This window comes from Anomaloglossus baeobatrachus, chromosome 11 (assembly GCF_048569485.1).
Source record: "Anomaloglossus baeobatrachus isolate aAnoBae1 chromosome 11, aAnoBae1.hap1, whole genome shotgun sequence".
NCBI lineage: Eukaryota > Metazoa > Chordata > Amphibia > Anura > Aromobatidae > Anomaloglossus > Anomaloglossus baeobatrachus.
The window spans coordinates 183,091,692-183,107,275 of NC_134363.1; positions in this window are offsets into that span (position 1 = coordinate 183,091,692).

The window sequence follows — 15,584 nt, forward strand, 5'->3', positions numbered from 1 at the left end:
TATACGTGTCGGGCTGTTATTGCAAAATGTTGGGCCAGGGAAGTAATGTAAGGACGAGTCCAGTTCAACGCCCTGAACTTGCAGTGTGTTTTTGAAGGAGTATTACATTACGGAAATTAAATGATAATAAAATTATACATGTAAACTTTGTTTCATGTGGTTTTGTATATACCACTATCGGTTCGTGCCTACCTGGAGTTAGCACTTGAGTTTTGATGACAGGCTAGCTCTTGCTTTAATAGTGATTTTGTTTATTGAACCCAATCTTTAAGCCATTAGATCAATCTGACTAAAAGTGGTAGAGGTGTTATCACATAGCCGAAAACCCACAAAGACAAAACCAAGTTAATAAAAAAATTAAAATAAAAAGGATTGTCCAGGACTAACAATGATGCCATATGAGCAGGAAAGGTCATGGATATGAGATGGTAGGGATCTGACATACAGCACCCTCACCAATTAGTGGATAACTTGTGACAGTGGCCAGACGTAAAGTAATGCACGGAGTGGAATATCATTGCTCTGTTCATTGCCTAGTGGTGATAGGCAAGTACTGCAGTTTATCTTCCATTCACTTGACCTACGGAGAGGTCACAATTAGAGATGAGCGAACCGGCCGTGGTTCGGCTCGAGTTCGGTTCGCCAAATGGAGGTCTCGTTCGAGTTCGGTTCGGCGAACCCCTCAAACCGCATAGGAAACAATGGGAGGCAATCACAAACACATAAAAACACCCTCAAAGGTGTCCCAAAGGTGACAAACAACTCACAACACAACACAAACACATGGGAAAGTGACAAGAACAAATTCTCATGCGAAAACAAAACAGTGTTACAAGGAAAAGAGGATGAGACACAGATATAGGCATGGCATGCCCTTCTAAAATCATGTAAAACACCGCAAGGTTACTCCAAGCGGAGTCTCCCTTTTTTCCAAAAATTGGGCCACACACCCACCCCTTCAGTGGCAGCAGTTGTGCCCCAGTTGTACACTTCACAGGTAGAGTTGCATCAAGCACATTCAAAAATACGCCATACTTAACTGTCCCCAGGATGACACCGGGGTAGGTAGCAAAGTCTTTCCTGAACCATGACTTATTCATCTTGGCTCCATTTAAAAAACACAGCAAGCAAAGGTTACTCCAAGCGGAGTCTCCCTTTTTTTAAAAAAAATTGGGCCACACACACACCCACCCCTTCAGTGGCAGCAGTTGTGCCCCAGTAGTACACTTCACAGGTAGATTTGCATCAAGCACATTCAAAAATACGCCATACTTAACCGTTCCCAGGATGACACCGGGGTAGGTAGCAAAGTCTTTCCTGATCCCAGCTCTGTTCATCTTGGATCATTTTTAAAAACAATGTAAGCAAGGGTTACTCCAAGCAGAGTCTCCCTTTTTTCCAAAAATTGGGCCCCACACACACCCACCCATTCAGTGGCAGCAGTTTTGCCCCAGTTGTACACTTCACAGCTAGATTTGCATCAAGCACATTCCAAATCCACAAGCATTTACTCTCCCCAGGATGACACAGGGGTAGTAAATTCCTTGTGGATCCATGACTTGTTCATTTTGATGAACGTCAGTCTGTCCACATTGTCACTGGACAGACGCATGCGCTTATCTGTCAGCACACACCCAGCAGCACTGAAGACACGTTCAGAGACAACGCTGGCAGCTGGACACGACAAAATCTCCAAGGCGTAAGTGGAGAGCTCTGGCCATTTTTCAAGATTTGAAGCCCAAAATGAGCAAGGCTCCATTTGCAAAGTCATGGCATCGATGTTCATTTGGAGATACTCCTGTATCATCCTCTCCAGCCGTTGACTGTGTCAGACTTGTTGTCTCTGGTGGCTTTGCAAAGGATGGTCTAAAAAAATTATGAAAAGATTCAATAAAATTGCTGTTACCAGCACCAGATACGGTGCTACTGGTACGGGTAGACTGTTGAAGATGACGAGACCGTCCCATGTTTGTCAAGTTACAACTGGGAGATTCACTCCCTGCACCAGGGTGGTTTGGTGGAAAAGCCGAGCTAAGATCGAGTAACAGCTCTGCTGATACTCCTGCATACGTGCGTCCCTTTCTATGGCTGGAATTATGTCACAAAATTTGGACTTGTACCGGGGATCTAATAGTGTGACAAGCCAGTAGTCATCATCACTTCTAATTTTGACAATACGAGGGTCATGTTGGAGGTAGTGCAGCAAGAAGGCGCTCATGTGTCTTGCGCAGCCATGCGGACCAAGTCCACGATTTGTTTGTGGCATAGAGGTGCTAACCGTTCTTCCTCTGACATCTCCCCCCAACCTCTTTCAACTGAAATTTGACCAAGGTCTCCCTCATCCGCTGAGTCTTCCATGTCCATGGACAGTTCGTCCTCCATTTCTTCATGTTCTCCTGCACCTTCCTCAACATTTCGCCTGCTACCATGCGCCCTTGTTAATCCCTGTCCCCCATGGTCCCATGCCTGCCGCGTTGGTGATGATGAACGTCTGGACCTTGGTGATGTTGTTGTCCCTTGCGCATATGAATCCTCCTGTAGTTCCTCCCCTTCCTGTTGTCCCACCCCCTGACTCCGAATAGAGTTTAGCGTGTGCTCCAGCATGTAAATGACTGGAATTGTCCTGCTGATAATGGCATTGTCAGCGCTAAACATATTCGTCGCCATGTCGAAACTGTGCAGAAGGGTGCATAGGTCCTTGATCTGAGACCACTCCATCAGGGTGATCTGCCCCACCTCTGCATCTCGTTGGCCCAGGCTATACGTCATGACGTATTGCACCAGGGCTCTGCGGTGCTGCCACAGTCGCTGTAACATGTGTAGAGTTGAATTCCAGCGTGTCGCCACATCGCATTTCAGGCGATGAACCGGCAGGCCGAAAGACTTCTGGAGCGATGCAAGTCGCTCAGCTGCGGCGGTTGAACGGCGGAAGTGAGCAGACAGTTTTCGTGCCCTGGTCAGAAGGCCATCTAGGCCGGGATAGTGTGTTAAAAATTGCTGGACAAGGTTCAACACGTGAGCCATACAAGGCACATGTGTCACCTTGCCCAGGCGAAGGGCCGCACCCAGGTTTGCAGCATTGTCGTACACGGCCTTACCAGGCTGCAGGTTGAGTGGAGACAACCATTTACCAAACGCAATCTCCAGAGCTGCCCACAACTCAGCCGCTGTGTGACTCTTATTTCCAAGACATTTCAAGCTAAAGACCGCCTGATGCCGTTGCGCTCTGCTGCCAGCATAGTAATGAGGGGTGCGTGATTCCTTCTGCGCAGTTAGAACGCTGGTGGCCTGACCAGGCAGGCTTGGGGCGGCGGTGGAGGACCCAGATGAGGTGGAGGAGGCACAAGCAGTGGCGGAACTTGGACAGACAGAGGATTGACACACAAGTCGTGGGGATGGCAAGACTTGTGCAGCAGACCCTTCACCATCTATCACCATAGTTACCCAGTGCCCTGTCAGCGACATGTAACGTCCCTGTCCATGCTTACTGGTCCAAGTATCGGTGGTGAAATGCACCCGTTCACACACAGAGTTTCTCAAGGAAGCGGTGATATTGTGTGCGACATGCTGGTGTAGCGCAGGCACACCTTTTTTAGAGAAGTAGTGGCGACTGGGCATCTGGTACTGGGGCACAGCGACAGACATAAGGTCTCTAAAATCCTGTGTGTCCACCAGGCGGAAAGGCAGCATTTCGGTAGCCAAGAGCTTACAGAGGGATAAATTCAACCTCTTAGCTTTGTCATGGGTCGCAGGAAATGGCCTTTTATTTGTCCACATCTAAGGGATCTGGCTGCTGTGTGTAGACAGTGTTGAGTAGGGTGTCCCTGGGAAAATGCAGGTTTGTGAGGAAAGTGCAGGCGTAGACATGATGTTGCCTTCATCCAACGTTGGTGCTATCGATGTCGGAGAGAGCTGTACACACGCACTTGTTTCCCCTTCCAAACCAACTGACGACCTACCAAGCAAACTGCCTGTTGCGGTTACAGTGGTGGAAGTTGTGCGTGGAAAACCAGGTGTGACAGCTGTCCCCACAGTCCTAGAAGATGAAGAGCGCGCGGATGCACTGGAAGGGGCAGGCGGTGAATGGTTCGCTCCGCTAGGCCGCATTGCAGCACGGTGAGCTTCCCACTGGGACATATATTTATTCATGTGACGATTCATGGAAGACGTTGTCAAACTGCTGAGGTTTTGCCCTCTACTAACAGAATCACGACAAATTTTACAGATCACCTAATTTGGGCGATCTTTTGCTATGTCAAAAAAGGACCAGGCTAGGCAAGGCTTAGAGGGCATGCGACCTGCTGATCCACCCCGACTAGTGCTCAGAGGCATTGTGGTGGCTGAGGATGCAGTTGTAGACGTGCTACCAGTACTCCGACTCTGTCCAGGAAGGCGCAAGGTAACTTCGTCGTCAGTTGCATCCTCCTCCACCGCTTCTGTTGACCTCCTCGAGTGCCTGACTGTGGGTTGACAGTAGGTGGGATCTAGAACTTCCTCATCAATTGTTGTGTTTGCACTCCCCTCACCCTCAGACCGAGCCTCTTCTTGCCCTGACCGAATATTTAAGTTGTCATCCCAATCAGGTATCTGCGTCTCATCGTCATCAGTATGTTCCTCATTGTCTATAACAACAGGTGTTACAGTTTGTGAATAAGGGTCAACATTATGCTCAGAAACTTGGTCCTCACGGCCTGAATCAGAGTCACAAAGGTTCTGGGCATCACTGCAGACCATTTGCTGGTCTGTACTCACTGTAGCTTGGGAGCAGACCTCTGATTCCCAGGCTATAGTGTGACTGAACAGCTCTGCAGACTCAGCCATCTCAGTTCCACCATACTGTGCAGGGCAGATGGAGACTTCAGAGCTGGGAGAAAGCAAGTGTGATTGAGATGACAACTCAGAGGACTGGTGTTTTTTGGATGCGGTAGTTGAGGTGGCGGAGAGGGCACTTGTTGGACCACTTGAGATCCATTCAAGCATTTTCTTTTTTTGGCCATCATCTACCTTTGTTCCAGTTGTTCGTGTCCGTAAAAAAGGGAGTACATCGGATTGTCCACGTTAAGTAGTAGACATCTTACTTTTGCTGGAAGATGGTCTATCTTCAGCAGATGTCAATGGAGCTTTGCCACTTTCCCCACGGACAAACCCTTTTTTTCCTTTTCCAACACGCCTCTTCCCCTTTTCCACCAGCATCTCTCATTTTGCCACTCATTTTGATTGGGACAAGATTGTGCACTTAAAATGTGGTAGCAAAAATTGAGAGGGTGTAGATTGCAGCGGTGGTCTATCTTTATTAACAGCAGAATAAACAACAATAACTATCCCTGACAATGCAACTACGGCCCTTAAACTGGCAGCATAGTTTGCTAGTATAATGGCTTAGTAACAATGAGTTTGAGTGTGCAATGCAGAGGTGCTGCAAATAGATTTGCACTAGTGGGACACTAATGGAAGTCCAACAGACACTTTTAGGATGCCACTAAGTTTACTCAGTGTTTGCTAGTATAATGGCTTAGTAACAATGAGTTTGAGTGTGCAAAGGGCAGGAGGGTACAGTGGCAGGGTTGTGGATCAGTGTACAGGAAAGGAAGCCTCACTTTCTATCCCTCCTAATGGGGAAATGCAGCGAGCAAGTCCCTGACCTTAGCTACACAGACGCTGTTATCTTGTGTAGCTGTTAAAATCTGTTTCCACGGACCTGACTGTCACCTATGGCTCTGAGCCTGCTGTAATTAGCCCTTACAAGGGCTAATAGAAACTTCTATCCCTATTCTGAATAGCGCTGCATGTAGAGCGTACACAGCAGTATCGGAGACAGGAGCTACATCAGCGGTGACTGACACCCAGACGCAGAAGAGATAATGGCGTCCGGACGGGCAGATACCCGTTTTTATAATGCAGGGACATGTGACATGGACATCCTATCACACATGCTGTTGCTTCTCTGGCTAAAAGTCCACTCAGCTGTGTGTGTGTGTCTGGGATTGGCTGACATGCTGGCCCGCCCAACTACACGCGCGCGCGCTTAGGGAAGAAAGACAAGGAAAAAAAAAATGGCGATCGCCATTATCCCAGCAGCAGTGAACTGAATGTGCTGTTCCCGCACACTATACGCTGAAATTTCATAATAGTGTGAGTCACAGAGTGACTTACACTATTACAGCGGAAAGCCAGCTAGTAATTAGCTTGGCTTTTTGCTGCTAGAACCGTTTTCGAACGTAACTAGAACTATCGAGCTTTAGCAAAAAGCTCGAGTTCTAGTTCGATCTAGAACAGCCCCCAAAATCACTCGAGCCGCGAACTGGAGAACCACGAACCACGCTCAACTGTAGTCACAATGTCAGTCCCATAACACCATCTCAAAGCTGCTGAAGCAAAAAAGATGCAAAAATAATACAATTTAGCTGTCATAAAAGGTGTTTAAAACCCATCTCTATGTATAGTAGTATTTCTTTCATTTAGCATCTGATAATCTAGCAGTTTGCAAGTACCATTATATTATCATAGGGCATTCTGTCTAAACACTGAAAGTTGTGCTCTATAGCAGTCGCAGAACTACAAGAGCACAACTTATAATTAGAAGTGTAATTCCAGTTTCACAAAAGATTAGAAAAGTCATAAAGGTGTCAGAAATTTTGGTTGGTAGAAGTCGGGGTACTGAAACTCCAACCGATTGCTAAAATAAAGAGGCACAATTGCTTAACTGACTGCTGCTCCTCTGCAATCTTTAGGCTATGTGCCCACGTTGCGTATTTGCATGCAGTTACGCTGCGTATTGCACTGCAGCGTAACTGCATGCGTCCTGCGTCCCCAGCACAATCTATGAAGATTGTGCAAATTCCATCCCCACGTTGCGTTTTAGAACGCAGCGTTTCGGCTGCTGCCAAGACGCTGCGTTTATTAAGCAACATGTCACTTCTTTTGTGTGTTTTGGTTGCAATGTCGGTCTCCCTCTCTGTCTGTTTGTCGTTCTCTCTGTCTCCCTGTCGGTCGGTCTATCCCTCTCCCATACTCACCGATCACTGACCGAACACCGGCGCGGCCCTGCACGGCTGTCACACTGCGGCGGCTTCTCCAGCTTTTGAAAATGCCGGCCGCTCATTAATCCATCTCGTATTCACTGCTTCCCCCGCCCACCGGTGCCTATGATTGGTTGAAGTCAGCCACGCCCCCACTCTGAGTGACAGCTGTCTCACTGCAACCAATCACAGCCGCCAGTGGGCGGGTCTATGTAGTGCAGTAAAATAAATAAATAATTAAAAAAAAACGGCGTGCGGTCCCCCTCAATTTTGATACCAGCCAAGATAAAGCCACACGGCTGAAGGCTGGTATCCTCAGGATGGGGAGCCCCACGTTATGGGGGGTCCCCCAGCCTAAAAATATTAGCCAGCAGCCGCCCGGAATTGCCGCATTGATTAGATGCGACAGTCCCAGGACTCTACCCGGCTCATCCAGAATTGCCCTGGTGCGATGGTAATCCGGGTAATAAGGAGTTAATGGCAGCCCATAGCTGTCACTAAGTCCTACGTTAATCATTGGAGGCGTCTATAACCTGTAAGTGAAAGTAAATAAACACATACACCCAAAAAAAATCCTTTATTTCAAAGAAAAGACAAAAAAACACCCTCTTTCACCACTTTATTAAAATCCCCAGACACCCCTCCAGGTCCGGCATAATCCACACGAGGTCCCTTGACGCATCTAGCTTTGCTACATGAAGCTGACAGGAGCGGCCGTACAACACCGCCGCTCCTGCCAGCTCCACGCGGAAACTGAAGTGAGTCGTACTATCAGAGGAGACGTCACTCAGGTTACCCGCGGCCACATGTCTCGGGTGGAGGACTCGAGCTGGCCGCGGGTAACCTGAGTAACGGCACCGGTGATGGCGCGGCTCACTGCAGTCACTCAGGGGATTTGCGGTCACCGGTGAGTGACCACACGCTACACCCCTCTATAACCCCCCCTCCGCACGCTACACCCCTCTATAACCCCCCTCCGCACGCTACACCCCTCTATATCCCCGCTACACCCCTCTACAACCCCCCTCCGCACGCTACATCTCTCTATATCCCCGCTACACCCCTCTATATCCCCCCTGGGGCACACGCAGAGCCGAGCGATCACAATGAGTTGGGTGAAGTTCATCCGAGTTCATTCTGATCACGCGGCTATGTCTCGCAGCCAGCCATGCTCTTTTTGACAGTGTGGTCCCACTCAGCTCTGCTGCAAATCTATGGGGATGCAGCAGAGCCGAGTGGGACCGCACTGACAAAAATGTGTGTTCTGGAAGCTTCCAGAACGCATTCATTCAGCAGGAATTCTGCAGTTAGAATGCGTCTCAGAACGCAGCTTTTCGGCTGCGTTCTGAGACGCACATGCAGTGACTTACACGCTGCGTAATAGAACGCAACGTGGGCACTTAGCCTTAATCTGCAGGAGAGCAGCGCTCAGCTGATTGGTCGACCTTTTCATTTTGGTGATCTGGGAGACAGTTTTACCATCAATCACTAAGTTTTACTCATGTTTTTAATGTTGCGTATTTTCCAGTACAAGCAAATTGGATGGGATAAAACCTCATGTCCACTGTGCTTTTTTAAGCTACATAAACTGACTTGTGGTGCATTTTTCCGAGCCGCAGCATGTTATCAATTTCTCTTGCGGTTACGCAGACTCTTCAGTGCAGAATTTCCCCATAAACTTGCATTAGAGGCAGATAATCCGTATGTCAACACAAATGCGTTTCTAGTGCGTTCACGCTACGGAAATGCATCAAAATTGCATACAATCTGCACCTAATCCCCCCCCCTCCGCACACTACACCCCTCTATATCCCCCCCCTCCGCACACTACACCCCTCTATATCCCCCCCTCCGCACACTACACCCCTCTATATCCCCCCCCCTCCGCACACTACACCACTCTATTTCCCCCCCCTCCGCACACTACACCCCTCTATATCCCCCCCTCCGCACACTACACCCCTCTATATCCCCCCCCTCCGCAGACTACACCCCTCTATATCCCCCCCCTCCGCACACTACACCCCTCTATATCCCCCCCCTCCGCACACTACACCCCTCTATATCCCCCCCCCCCTCCGCACACTACACCCCTCTATATCCCCCCCCTCCGCACACTACACCCCTCTATATCCCCCCCCTCCGCACACTACACCCCTCTATATCCCCCCTCCGCACACTACACCCCTCTATATCCCCCCCTCCGCACACTACACCCCTCTATATCCCCCACTCCGCACACTACACCCCTCTATATCCCCCCCTCCGCACACTACACCCCTCTATATCCCCCCCTCCGCACACTACACCCCTCTATATCCCCCCCTCCGCACACTACACCCCTCTATATCCCCCCCCTCCGCACACTACACCCCTCTATATCCCCCCCCCTCCGCACACTACACCCCTCTATATCCCCCCCTACGCACACTACACCGCCTCCGCACACTACACCCCTCTATATCCCCTTCCCTCCGCACACTACACCCCTCTATATCCCCCCCTCCGCACACTACACCCCTCTATATCCCCCCCTCCGCACACTACACCCCTCTATATCCCCCCCTCCGCACACTACACCCCTCTATATCCCCCCCTCCGCACACTACACCCCTCTATATCCCCCCCTCCGCACAATACACCCCTCTATATCCCCCCCTCCGCACAATACACCCCTCTATATCCCCCCCCTCCGCACACTACACCCCTCTATATCCCCCCCTACGCACACTACACCGCCTCCGCACACTACACCACTCTATATCCCCTTCCCTCCGCACACTACACCCCTCTATATCCCCCCCTCCGCACACTACACCCCTCTATATCCCCCCCTCCGCACACTACACCCCTCTATATCCCCCCCTCCGCACACTACACCCCTCTATATCCCCCCCCTCCGCACACTACACCCCTCTATATCCCCCCTCCGCACACTACACCCCTCTATATCCCCCCCCTCCGCACACTACACCCCTCTATATCCCCCCCCTACGCACACTACACCCCTCTATATCCCCCCCTACGCACACTACACCGCCTCCGCACACTACACCCCTCTATATCCCCTTCCCTCCGCACACTACACCCCTCTATATCCCCCCCTCCGCACACTACACCCCTCTATATCCCCCCCTCCGCACACTACACCCCTCTATATCCCCCCCTCCGCACACTACACCCCTCTATATCCCCCCCTCCGCACACTACACCCCTCTATATCCCCCCCCTCCGCACACTACACCCCTCTATATCCCCCCCCTCTGCACACTACACCCCTCTATATCCCCCCCTCCGCACACTACACCCCTCTATATCCCCCCCTCCGCACACTACACCCCTCTATATCCCCCCTCCGCACACTACACCCCTCTATATCCCCCCCCTCCGCACACTACACCCCTCTATATCCCCCCCTCCGCACACTACACCCCTCTATATTCCCCCTCCGCACACTACACCCCTCCATATCCCCCCTCCGCACGATACACCCCTCTATATCCCCCCCTCCGCACACTACACCCCTCTATATCCCGCCCTCCGCACACTACACCCCTCTATATCCCCCCCTCCGCACACTACACCCCTCTATATCCCCCCTCCGCACACTACACCGCCTCCGCACACTACACCCCTCTATATCCCCTTCCCTCCGCACACTACACCCCTCTATATCCCCCCGCCGCGCACTCTACACCCCTCCCTCTAACTTCCCCCCACCCCTCTATATTTCCTCCCCCCCCCGGCAATATGACACCCCCCCATAATCAATAATCAACCCCCCCCCTCCCGAAACATTGCACCCCACTATATCCCCTCCAGGGCATATTATACCCCTTTATACGTATCCCCCAGGCACATTACACGCCCCCTATAGCCCCCTTTCTTCCCCCCCCCCGGTACATTACACCCCGCTGTAACCCGCCCAGGAACATTGCACCCCACTATATCCCCCCCTCTGCACACTACACCCCTCCGCACACTACCCCCCCTATATCCCCCCCTCCGCACACTACCCCCCCTATATCCCCCCCTCCGCACACTACACCCCTCTATATCCCCCCTCCGCACACTACACCCCTCTATATCCCCCCCTCCGCACACTACACCTCTCTATATCCCCCCCCTCCGCACACTACACCCCTCTATATCCCCCCCCCTCCGCACACTACACCCCTCTATATCCCCCCCCCCGCACACTACACCCCTCTATATCCCCCCTCCGCACACTACCCCCCCTATATCCCCCCCTCCGCACACTACACCCCCTATACCCCCCTCCGCACACTACCCCCCCTATACCCCCCCTCCGCACACTACCCCCCTCTATATCCCCCCCTCCGCACACTACACCCCTCTATATCCCCCCCTCCGCACACTACACCCCTTTATATCCCCCCCCTCCGCACACTACACCCCTCTATATCCCCCCCTCCGCACACTACACCGCCTCCGCACACTACACCCCTCTATATCCCCTTCCCTCCGCACACTACACCCCTCTATATCCCCCCCTCCGCACACTACACCCCTCTATATCCCCCCTCCGCACACTACACCCCTCTATATCCCCCCCCTCCGCACACTACACCCCTCTATATCCTCCCCCTCCGCACACTACACCCCTCTATATCCCCCCCCTCCGCACACTACACCCCTCTATATCCCCCCCTCCGCACACTACACCCCTCTATATCCCCCCCTCCGCACACTACACCCCTCTATATCCCCCCCTCCGCACACTACACCCCTCTATATCCCCCCCTCCGCACACTACACCCCTCTATATCCCCCCCTCCGCACACTACACCCCTCTATATCCCCCCCTCCGCACACTACACCCCTCTATATCCCCCCCCTCCGCACACTACACCCCTCTATATCCCCCCCCTCCGCACACTACACCCCTCTATATCCCCCCCCTCCGCACACTACACCCCTCTATATCCCCCCCCTCCGCACACTACACCCCTCTATATCCCCCCCCTCCGCACACTACACCCCTCTATATCCCCCCCTCCGCACACTACACCCCTCTATATCCCCCCTCCGCACACTACACCGCCTCCATATCCCCCCTCCGCACACTACACCGCCTCCGCACACTACACCCCTCTATATCCCCTTCCCTCCGCACACTACACCCCTCTATATCCCCCCCCTCCGCACACTACACCCCTCTATATCCTCCCCCTCCGCACACTACACCCCTCTATATCCCCCCCCTCCGCACACTACACCCCTCTATATCCCCCCCTCCGCACACTACACCCCTCTATATCCCCCCCTCCGCACACTACACCCCTCTATATCCCCCCCTCCGCACACTACACCCCTCTATATCCCCCCCTCCGCACACTACACCCCTCTATATCCCCCCCTCCGCACACTACACCCCTCTATATCCCCCCCTCCGCACACTACACCCCTCTATATCCCCCCCTCCGCACACTACACCCCTCTATATCCCCCCCTCCGCACACTACACCCCTCTATATCCCCCCCCTCCGCACACTACACCCCTCTATATCCCCCCCCTCCGCACACTACACCCCTCTATATCCCCCCCCTCCGCACACTACACCCCTCTATATCCCCCCCCTCCGCACACTACACCCCTCTATATCCCCCCCCTCCGCACACTACACCCCTCTATATCCCCCCCTCCGCACACTACACCCCTCTATATCCCCCCTCCGCACACTACACCGCCTCCATATCCCCCCTCCGCACACTACACCGCCTCCGCACACTACACCCCTCTATATCCCCTTCCCTCCGCACACTACACCCCTCTATATTCCCCCGCCGCGCACTCTACACCCCTCCCTCTAACTTCCCCCCACCCCTCTATATTTCCTCCCCCCCCCGGGCAATATGACACCCCCCCATAATCAATAATCAACCCCCCCTCCCGAAACATTGCACCCCACTATATCCCCTCCAGGGCATATTATACCCCTTTATACGTATCCCCCAGGCACATTACACGCCCCCTATAGCCCCCTTTCTCCCCCCCCGGTACATTACACCCCGCTGTAACCCGCCCAGGAACATTGCACCCCACTATATCCCCCCCCTCTGCACACTACACCCCTCTATATCCCCCCTCCGCACACTACCCCCCCCTATATCCCCCCCTCCGCACACTACCCCCCCTATATCCCCCCCTCCGCACACTACACCCCTCTATATCCCCCCCTCCGCACACTACACCCCTCTATATCCCCCCCTCCGCACACTACACCCCTCTATATCCCCCCCCTCCGCACACTACACCCCTCTATATCCCCCCCTCCGCACACTACACCCCTCTATATCCACCCCTCCGCACACTACACCCCTCTATATCCCCCCCCTCCGCACACTACACCCCTCTATATCCCCCCCCCCTCCGCACACTACACCCCTCTATATCCCCCCCCCCTCCGCACACTACCCCCCTCTATATCCCCCCCTCCGCACACTACCCCCCTCTATATCCCCCCCTCCGCACACTACCCCCCCTATCTCCCCCCCTCCGCACACTACCCCCCCATACCCCCCCTCCGCACACTACCCCCCCTATAACCCCCCTCCGCACACTACCCCCCTATAGCCCCCCCTCCGCACACTACCCCCCCTATATCCCCCCCCTCCGCACACTACCCCCCCTATATCCCCCCCCTCCGCACACTACCCCCCCTATATCCCACCCCCTCCGCACACTACACCCCCTATATCCCCCCCCTCCGCACACTACACCCCTCTATATCCCCCCCTCCGCACACTACACCCCTCTATATCCCCCCCTCCGCACACTACACCCCTCTATATCCCCCCCTCCGCACACTACACCCCTCTATATCCCCCCCTCCGCACACTACACCCCTCTATATCCCCCCCTCCGCACACTACACCCCTCTATATCCCCCCCTCCTCACACTATACCCCTCTATATCCCCCCCTCCGCACACTATACCCCTCTATATCCCCCTCCTCCGCACACTACACCCCTCTATATCCCCCTCCTCCGCACACTACACCCCTCTATATCCCCCTCCTCCGCACACTACACCCCTCTATATCCCCCCCCCCTACGCACACTACACCCCTCTATATCCCCCCCTCCGCACACTACACCCCTCTATATCTCCTCCTCCGCACACTACACCCCTCTATATCTCCTCCTCCGCACACTACACCCCTCTATATTTCCCCCCCCCCGCGCACTCTACACCCCTCCCTCTAACTTCCCCCCACCCCTCTATATTTCCTACCCCCCCCCCCCCCCCCGGTCAATATGACACCCCCCCCATAATCAATAATCAACCCCCCCCCTAACGAAACATTGCACCCCACTATATTCCCCACCCACGGCACATTGCACTCCTCAATATCACCCCCGCATATTACACGAACACTATATAACAATTTATTAATGACATTTATATTGTAGACGACTATATTTTATTTAGTACAATACTCTCACCCTCGGCATTATAAACATACACCCCCTGCAGTCTGGGCGAACGGACTTGTGAAGCACAACCTTGGCGGTAACAGTGGAGAAGTGAGGCAGATTAGAAAGACATCACACACGAGGTATTTACCTCAGATAACGCGCACATCCCGAGGGCAGGTGCGGCGGGCGGGGGTCCGCCATTGCGCGTCATCATCCGGGATTCCCGCGCTTTTTTTTTTTTTTTTTTTTTACCTCAGAACCCGCTCAGTCCTCTCAGCGGAGCGCCAGCGCGCGTTGTAGTGTGTCATTGGTCAACAAATCTACCAATTAGACGCCGCGACGACAGCACATCCTGTGAGGTCGCTGCTGATTGGCTGTGTGGCACGGGGGTCAGCGGCAAGGTGACGCATCACAAGCAATAAGAATCCAGGAGATGCTACATGGTTGCTATGGAAGATTTTGTTTAGCGGTTTTTACCTCTCTGTAGTAACCTATAGCAACCAGACATGTAGGTGACGCCCTGCACGGCTGAGGGCTGACCCCAGAGTGAGGCTGGACGGGGCGGTGACAAGGCTGACAAAAAACCTAGTTTCCTATAGCAACCAATCAGCAAGTAGAAGGCATTTTCTCAGGAACACTTTAATGACTAAAGTGGAGCTCTCCTGGCTGCTATGACTAAAACGACACAATTTGACAATTAGGACCCAACATTTAAAGGGATTGTCATTTTCCCGGGGATATTTCAATTACAGAAAATATTTGCCACCGCCTCTATCTACAAGTCAAAATGGAGACTGATTCCATAAGAGCGGCTGCTGCTCACGTAGACTCAAGACGTCCTGCCCCTCATTTCATTGTCAAAAGGGACTTAAAGGCGGTGTAGTGATCCCATTAAGAATGAGCAGCAGCGCCAAACATGGAACCAATAGTGATGAGTGGGCACTACCATGCTCGGTACTAGTGATGAGCGGGCTTCACCATGCTCGGTACTGGTAACTAGTGATGAGCGGGCACTTCCATGTTCAGGTTTTCTGTACTCGTAATAAGTGAGCACTACTATGCTCGGGTGCTCTGTATTAGTGATCAGCGGGCACTACCATGCTCAGGTGCTCGGTACTCAT